Genomic DNA, 8,245 nt, shown 5'->3' with positions numbered 1-8,245 from the left:
GTTCCTACATCATTCTTTTTTGGAGCTATTTTTTTTTTTTTGGAAGATTTTTTCTCCCTTCGGTTTTCGTCCCCCCCCCCCCCCCATCGAGAAATACATACTACTGCTTTCTTGATAAAATATTATACATTTAAAGAGACAAACCAGTACGAATCAAAATAAAGTAAATAAAATAAAAGAGACATGACACAAGCAGGGGAGCCAATAAAGGGGTGGATCGCAGGAATTCCGTAAAAGGGGGCGCATAACAAGACAGCAGTTTTCTGGTTTCATCAGCTGACAAGCAAAAAAAAAAAAAAAAAAAAAAAAAAGGAAGAAAAAAAAAGGCCTTAGCAGGAATTTTCTTGCACCACTTCCGGGGTATATCAGCTGACAAGCAAAAAGAAAAATGATAAAAGTAGGTTGGATACAGTGCAAATTTTATCGCTTTCTCTTGCCACTTCCGGGTTTCATCAGTACCAAGCAAAAGAAAAAAAATCATGCTATTATCATATATTAAAAAAAAGAATAGTAAAAGGGGTGCGCGCCCGGTGCCACCCCCCCCCCCCCCGATCTGCCATTGCGACAAAAAAAAAAAAAAAAAATCAAAACAATAATTTCACTGCGTTAGTTCAATTATATCTCCATGGGGGAGGAAACGGGTCAATTCACATAATAATGGTACGATTGATACAACGTATGCGTGGGACTTAACCAGAGGGAGGTGGTGATCTCAGTTGCTAGTGTGTGTATTCAGCAGCTAGCGCCAGCCAGTGCCCGCCGTAGGTTATCTCTCGTTGGCCGTAAACGTTTCAGCTGAAGGGGTTGTGCCAAAAGTGCTCTAAAGGATCATTACTGACATGATAACTTGGTAAGATTTTATTATCTGATATTACCCTGAAATTGCGCTAGTATCCTCTAGGTTGACAACGTGCTAAAAGACAAAGAACAAAACAAAGACAAAATCGAAGCGAAGATGTTGATGTAGCAAGTGTAGTTCGTGCATATTGCTGCAGTCGTCGAATTCGTTTATTAAGCCCCACTCATCAATTTTCATGTTAGTTGATTATGCAGTATTGCCTCCGAATGTTATTTAAATTCAGATCCTTAATCTAATTAAAGATTGATGGCGCGGTGTGGTTACTCAAGGCATACGGTTTTTCTTGAGTATATAAATCTATTATATCAGGCTATTCAACAGTTGCCACTTACACTCTAGAAGTAGAAATAGATGTAGACCTACACCTAGATCTAATTACTGGTAGAGTTGGATCATCATCATCATCATCTGATATACGGGAGTGAGGTATTGTAGTCTTGTACTGTAGTCTCCCGGTCGTTGCAAAAGATAAATTGTTTGTACGCTAGAAAGTCTATAACATTCTCAACTGTAGCGGTGTACAATATGTGTGGATGTCACTCGGGTAACATGGAAATGTCTATTGCACCAAAAAATTATCTTAGCCGGTCTACTCTAAGCATCATGAAACAAGAAAAACAAGCAAGCAAACATATCCAGAAAGTGAGCCAACAGCACATTTGATACAGCCGCAGGTCTACACTGTATGACCAATCGAAATCTAAATTTCTGTGATTTGCAGTGTAGGAGTAGGCGCCACACCACATCCACAACTTGCACAAGAACTCGGGATTTGGGTTTGGAATCATTTTTTCCATTTTGATGTGGAACTCTCACACAAATATAGACTTCTCTAACATTCTCTAAGAATGTCCCACAAAACAAGGACCAACGATTTTAAACCCATGGAGGACGAGTCCCGAGTATACTCGGGCAAGTGTCTATGGGAAATGCATGTTGTAGCGAAATCAGCCTATCCTCAACGGGTAATGGACACGTGTGTGCACAAGTCTCTGTGAATTCATCCCATGATTTGTGATACAAAGTCAACTGAGTTTGAAGCCAATTCAGAGTTACAAGTAGCTCATGTTTATGTGCACATTGGTACAAGTGTGCAAGTGACCTTACTTTTTATTTCTTTTCTCAGTTGGTTAGGCACTTCACTTGTTTTGAAAGTGATGCCCAGTGTGACACTTTATGAAATATATATGTTCAAACAAAGAATGAACTTACATACATGTAGACCTGGTGACCAGATAGGACCATCAGTTAAAGGTCCTGTTTACCTTTGGGAGCAGTGATTTATGAATGTTCAAGATATCACATTTGATGCATTATATGTATAGGTCAGTTGTATCACAAAACACCGTACCATATAAAATTTTTGCAATAAAGCCTAAAATAAAAGGAGATATCACAGTTTTTCTCAATAAACCGTAACTGTATACAGTTTAGTCTAGAAACATTTTTATTATAACTATTGTTCACATTTCAACAATACTTGACATTGATTATACTGGTTTAAATTTTTTACATTGGTTGTTTCTATCCCGAACTCATATTTCAGAACTATTATGAAGCACTAATGCTGGGTTTTTGTTTCATCTGCAAATGGTAAATTATGCCTTTAAACAAGGAGTACATGAATAATTAATATACAGTGCTTATCTTAGTGGATGTATACGGGCTTAAAATGCATGCATGTACAGTATATACACGTACAACAAGTTAGGTGCAAATGACCTTTTTCTAATCATCTGCAAAGTAGAACTATGAATGGTTTTCTATCAGCAGGAAATAAGGCCCCATGAGCTGTTCATTGTGGGCAGCACCCATTGTTGCTCTATGGTGCACAGGGACCATTCTGTTTTTAATAGGGAGATATCATATGACACTGCAGTATTTTTCTTTGAGTCAGTATTTGATATGGTGGAAAGGGTATGTGATGGAGAAAAAGAAGATGCTGTCATATGATATGGCCAGCCTTCATGCTCAGTAAATATTTCTAGGAGGATGTGCCTATTGTGAATGTTTTCTTCTTCTTCTTCTTCTTCTTCTTCTTCTTCTTCTTCTTCTTCTTCTTCTTGACTGTCCAACGCCCTAAGTAGGGGCCAACCGGACAAGGGGTGCGCTGGTGTTTAAAGCGCGGAGAGAGAAGCTTAGAAACTACTTTGCGTTGCTCTTGGATGTAGTGGAGGTTTGCTGTTTTGAAGGATAAGGTGCAGTATGTACTGCATTAGTTTGGTGAAAGCAGGGTAGCAGACTATTGAAATTTGAACTGATAACAAATATTAGAATCTCTTGATTGTAGATACAGTAAACCTCGCATGAGTCGAAGCTCTCGGGACTGACAAAAATGTGTCGACTTAAGTGAAATTCGACTCTCGCGAGAGTCGATTTTTTTTCGACTCACAGACAGTTATGTACATGTATTATAGTACATTTGCATGCATGTGTGTGTGTGTGTGTGTGTGTGTGTGCGTGTGTGTGTTTGCATTCAAATTTGTCTGTTCTTGAAGATAATGTTCTTATTTTGTTCAAAATTGAACATGGAATTTGTATCAATACTAGTAGTTAAACGTAGTTCTGAGAATGTCTGCGCCCGGCAATGTGCATGTGCTATGTCTGTGGTGCAACATAGGTAGCCATCACTGTCAACCTACCCTGAGACAAACACTCTCCCAGGCCCATCCCACCTCCATTGAACAAAACTATACAGCCAGCCGGGCACGCACAAACAAGCTCCGCCCACTTGGCCTGTCACTAAAATATTAAAGCAGCGATTGGTTGACCAAGGAGTTCTGGCTTGACATGGATAAAGTATGGATGTGCTGTGTGTATGGATAAAGTATGGATCGATGTTCTGTGTGTATACATATTTACATGTGTATGTATTCGACATGCGTGCAGAGCGGTACGGTGAGTGTGCATGCTTACCTGCAGCAGGCCAGGGACGGGGCTCTGCGACATGCCGATTTTTTGTTCTCCTCTAAATGTAATGAGAATGCCAGACAAATCTTCTTCGGCTCAAGTGATGTAAACTACGTGTATTTTGTACAAAAGGGACTGAATGTTTTACTTCGACACAGCCGAAATTCGACTCTCGTACTTCGGCTTATCCAAATATTTCTTAGAGAAAATACATAGGGAAAAATCGGGACTTTTTATTTTGCTTCGAGTTAAGTGATTTTCGACTCACTCGACGTCGACTTATCCGAGGTTTACTGTATATACCCTTGTAAAGTTGACCAGCTTATTCTATTTTCAGTAATTGATTTGAGATGGTTTTGATTGATAATAGGAAGTATTGTATGCAATTTTTGTTTGATATTTTTGTTTGTGTGTAAAATATCACAGATACCGGTATGTTATCTTTTCTGTATTGTATTTTGGATACTACATTAATGCTTTTCACAGGATGGACATTGATTCCCTAGTGCTTTTAGTACAAATTCAACCAAGACTTACATGTACACTGTACACACATAGAGTACTTCTTACATGGAGCTTCTCTAATGTGTGTATGTGAAATGTCTATGCACACAATATCATGGTCATAAAAGGCTGTGTTCTCCCTTGAGAAGGAAATCACCTGTATTGGAGTTATTGTAAGTTTTATTTTCTTTCTTTCTTTACTTAAACTTAAGCTGCTGATCTGTTGTCTTTATGTCATTGCTTCTGTGTAAAACAACTTCCTATTTGAGGTTAATGTTTTTCCCTTTCTGTGCTTCATTCAGTGTTTGGTACATCCCATTGCTTGATTCAACAACTGATCAATACAAAATATCCTTAAACTAAATGTCAGTTATTATGTACACATGTATTTACGTACGTGTACCTAGCCAAGGCCACCAATCCCTATAATGCCTGTTGTATGAATGAAACATTTAGTTCCTGTCACAATGCTACCTGTGAGTGCATTTGTTTTGAAAAAAATGTAGCAACCAACATCAATGGCGAGTGTTGAGGGAATCTATAGATAAGCACTAACTGTGTGGCAAGTAACATGGTGGAGTTATTAAAGGTCCAGTTTACCTTTGGGAGCAGTGATTTAAAAATTTTTCAAGACATCACATTTGATGCATATGCGTAGGTCTGTTGCATCATAAAACACCCTACCATATAAGATTTTCACAACAAACCCCAAAATGTAAGGAGATATCAGTATTTTTCTTAATAAACCATAACTGTAGATGGTTTAGTCTGGAAACATTTTCATTATAACTATTGTTCGCATTTTGTGTATTTGACATCGATATGGATTCAAATTTTTACAGTGGTTGTTTCTATCCGTACAACTCACATATTAGAACTATTTTAAAGCACTAATGCTGGGTTTTTGTTTCATCTGCAAATGGTAAATTATGCCTTTAAGGTGAAGCTAGACAGTTTTCAAACTGCATGATGCTTGGATAATGCTTGCTCTTAATAGCAATACTGGTAATCAAAGAATGTACTCTCCCACATTCCTCTTCAGTAATTCTCTGTACAGTCAGCTACCATTACCCTGTGAAATGTCATCAACCTTCCTGGGTAGAGAAGTGTTTCTTGTGTGCATTTTTTTTTTTTAATGTTAGGTTTTTGAACGCTTTACATTTCTACTCCACAATATTCAAACTCTGTCCGTAGGCACAAATTCTAAACCTCTGCCTACAACCAAGGCATATTGCCTGTATATGGATGTGTTTTTCTAGCTGATCTTTACTAACTGTGTTATGCAGAGACAGCAATATATTACCTGAACTTTAAAATTTATTTCTTATCACTGTTTTTTTATTTCATAAAGACTTTCTTTCTATCTAATTTTTAAAAAAGACACTCACAAAAAAGCAAATCAAGAACAGGGAGAAAAGAATAGTTGATGAAACAGAAAGTTTGTTTTTGTTTAAATTTGTCATCATCAGAACAAAAAGTTGTTCATGTATGAAAAAGGAAGAGGAAAAGGAAGAATGGTCAAGGATAACTTAGGCCTCTAGGCTCTAGAGGTCAAATGAAGAAAAAGGTACACAGTAGTATGAACAATGGTCATTCATCATTAGAAATGGCTAATCTTCTATTGACCTACATGTAGTAAGTAACCAGGGGTTTATTTTGTGATAAAGCAGATCTCTAGTATATGTATGTGGACGGACTTGATCTAGATGTAATGATTAGAAATAGATTTGATGCCCTTGCCTAATACAAAATGTTTGTCCCAGTAGATCATACATATGTATTGCTCTGTTAGGAAGGTTTCATTGTGTACTCATCACTATGGAAGAAAGCATACATTAAATGTTTGTTTGGACAACAAAAAAAAACAAAACTAGAAAAGCACTCGGAGAACACAGACCTCCCCCAAGCCAGCAACTCATTTCCACCCATACTCTCATGCAATTTCCCAAGAAGCCTAACTTTTTTTTATGTCATCAGCTTCTAGCTGTGCCGTACCTTACCCGAGGAAAGCACTTGCTTTAGTGCGCATATAATTATGTAAACCTCCAGTACGCAGTAGCTGTTGATAACTGACAAGTTGCGGGAGATCCATGCTCTGGAATTTATCAAATGGTAGAAAGGATATTCAATTTAAGATGATTTAATCAGTTTTTGTTTGTTTGTTTTTTTAAAGGTTAAGATTTTTATACTGCTCAATGGTGATGACCTATGTAAATTACCTCTGCAAATTTGGATAAGTGGTTGCAACTATTGAATTTCACTGATATAAAAACTTCAGAAAGTTACTTGTGTGTTAAGATATGACATAACTTCTGTTTGTAGATCCAATCTTTAATGAAATCTTTGCTGTTCTGTCCATCTGCTTTTGCTTCAGTTATTAAAGCCAACTTTAATATGGTGTGGAATTGCACTTTGACCTTTGTGCATTCATTCATATTTGCGTAAAGCAAATACACTGTATTTCATTGATATCATACACACACCAGTTGTGTGCACACTGTAAAGAGACACATTGTGGATGCTGATAATGTTAGCAGTGGTATATGTATATCACTGTTCAAAAGCAGAAATTCAACAGCGTCATACTAAAGCCTGTTTCGTGTATAATAGAGAGGAGTTTGCCATTTCCATGGTACCAGACACAAAATAAGTAATTGGTTGTGAGCATTATACCTATGGACAAGGTTCCATGACGTCAAGGGACACGTTGCCTGAGGGGCAAAAACAAATCATGTGTGTATTAACCATGTAACTTGCACTGTGTCTTTTGATGACATGTGAGTATCTCTTGGGGAGAAATGTACATGTAACACCGCCATCACCAACGTGCAGAAATGTGATCACGATTCCTCTCTTTATTCTATTCGTCTGTTGTGATGGTACATGTATTTAAAGTAATCATTCTGACTACATCTACATAAACATGAAATCTGTAGAGGAAATTTTACCTCTTAAAGAGAAATATGCTACAATGTGAAGAGAGCACTGATTAAAAAAAAAAGGAAAAAAAAGAAGAAGAAGGATTAGTTGAGTGCTGCCAATGTGATGGACTTTGTGCACTGGAATGTGGTATTTTGTCTAACATGGCATAACAATGAGACCAAATCTTGACTCTGACTTGAAACTGATCTGATGTAGGCCTACTGTGTTTCTTTTCATTATCAGTAGTGAAATTTGTATGGTTGCAATAAGTAATGTGATGAAATAATGATATTCAAAATGCGATTTGTAAGCAAACTTCCCTTGCCACAAAAGGCTCCTATACAGAGCAGTAACAAATCTCAAAACACCACAAGATAGCTGTTAGCCAAACAATGCAGATGAATGTCTGATTTTCAAGCCGCTGAGTGGTGACCGACAAACTCGTGCATAACTTGCCATAGCTGAACAAGCATGTGCTCACTGTTTGAATATTGTTGAAATATGGTGCGCGGTGCATTAATTATGCAGCATTTACCTGCCTTTAGAATGGAAGACTGCACAAAAGCATATCACGGATTTGCTAAAGCATGTGTTGTGCGTCTGTGAGTGTATTACAGTTTAAGTATTAATACTGTAGGTCTTATCACTAAGTAGATCGATGGCACAGTTTTTGCAACCAGTTCCCTTATCACACTGAAAGCCTCCTTTGGATAAATGACCCAGCTAGTTATACATTGACTTCTTTAACAATACAAACACCTCCTTTGACCATAATGAAACTTGAGTCTTTTGATGATGTTGTTTTTCCTTTTCTTATCATTTTACATCACACAGTTTGAGACTTTGTATAATGTGGTCAAATCTGTGTGCCGGTACAAGCACATTATGTGGTCAGATCCAGATGCTGCGTGTGAGTGTTCTTTGTGTGGAAGAGACAATTTTTGCCCCTTCTTTTCAGACTTGTAAGCTGTGTGGTGTTGCTAGTGTTGCGAGCTGGGAGTAAGTAGTAACCACTCAAACAATGTAGGAGCAGTACGCCAGGTAGGAAAC

The sequence above is a fragment of the Diadema antillarum genome, unplaced genomic scaffold, assembly GCF_040938485.1.
Source record: "Diadema antillarum isolate AM-2024a unplaced genomic scaffold, OU_Dant_1.0 seq00000620_RagTag, whole genome shotgun sequence".
NCBI classification, from domain to species: domain Eukaryota; kingdom Metazoa; phylum Echinodermata; class Echinoidea; order Diadematoida; family Diadematidae; genus Diadema; species Diadema antillarum.
The sequence above is the reverse complement of the archived record's forward strand: the minus strand, read 5'-3'. Positions refer to the sequence as shown.